The sequence below is a fragment of the Vulpes lagopus genome, chromosome 7, assembly GCF_018345385.1.
Source record: "Vulpes lagopus strain Blue_001 chromosome 7, ASM1834538v1, whole genome shotgun sequence".
NCBI lineage: Eukaryota > Metazoa > Chordata > Mammalia > Carnivora > Canidae > Vulpes > Vulpes lagopus.
Genome location: NC_054830.1, coordinates 131,481,144 through 131,482,280, shown reverse-complemented (window position 1 = coordinate 131,482,280; position 1,137 = coordinate 131,481,144).

Genomic DNA, 1,137 nt, shown 5'->3' with positions numbered 1-1,137 from the left:
TCGCCTTCTTTTTCCAGGGATTTGCTGATTTTGCGCTTCGCTAGCCTTATCTGGCGTTTGTTCATCAGGCAATTCAATCATTTCAAAACTTTGTGAACCGACTCATGCGCTTACGGTATTCAGCAATACCATCTTTTAGATACTTTTCTTTTAATTTTCCCAACAGCAATAATTTTAACTTTCATACCTTACATTTTACCACATATTCACAAGTTTTTAACACCTTATCCACATGTTATTAACTTTTTTAGCCCCCTTAGATCCTTTTTATTTCAGGGAAGATATTCACAGTTTTAAAAGTTTTCCACAGGTTGTGTATTACTTTCTTTTTCGCATTATTTAAGTTATAATTAAGTTGATTTTTATATTCTAAGTGAAAAATTGGAGGTGGCTAAGTGAAAAACATTAAACTGCCTAAAGGGCGTTTCAAAAATTGGCTAAAACCATTAGCTATTGTGCTTGTTAGCTTTGTTGCTGGATTTTAGGTGCGATTTTGGTATTAAATCGTGCGGGAATCTCCCTATCTATCGTGAGTGGTTCAGGTGCCAAAACAACTACGAGTAGCGTGACTTATACCAATTCGACTGATGTCACAAAAGCTGTGGAAAAAAGTTCAAGGAGCGGTCGTTTCCGTAATCAATTACTTTTCAGATTCTTCTTCAGGAATGACATTTCGGGCAGTTTTTTGGGGTAATGACGATTCGATTAACCGGGTCAAATAACAGCGGGGGATTTGTCAGTTTACGGGCGAAGGTTTCAGGGTTATTTAAAAAAAAGAGGGTTTGACTCGCCTTTGTTTGAAAAACCAAAAATCACGTGGTCGATGGCGCAGAAAAAATTTTGAAATCATGTAGCCGACGGTTAAAAAAGTTGTCGGTGATTGGTCGGAGGCTGACACTTACTCTGACATTGCTTTTCGTGAAAATTTGTCTAAAGTGTCACAACTGTTGCGAATTTGCCGATTCTAATAAAATCATGTCGGTGAAACAGCCATTGTATTGGTAGCCCACTTGGAACAGAATACGCAAAACTCAGTAAGCATGGTATCGTTTCTAGTTTTAAGCCGTACTGTAACAATGACTAATGACAATGGTGAAACCATTTCAACCAATGCCATTCAAACAGTTGGGCTGCCAT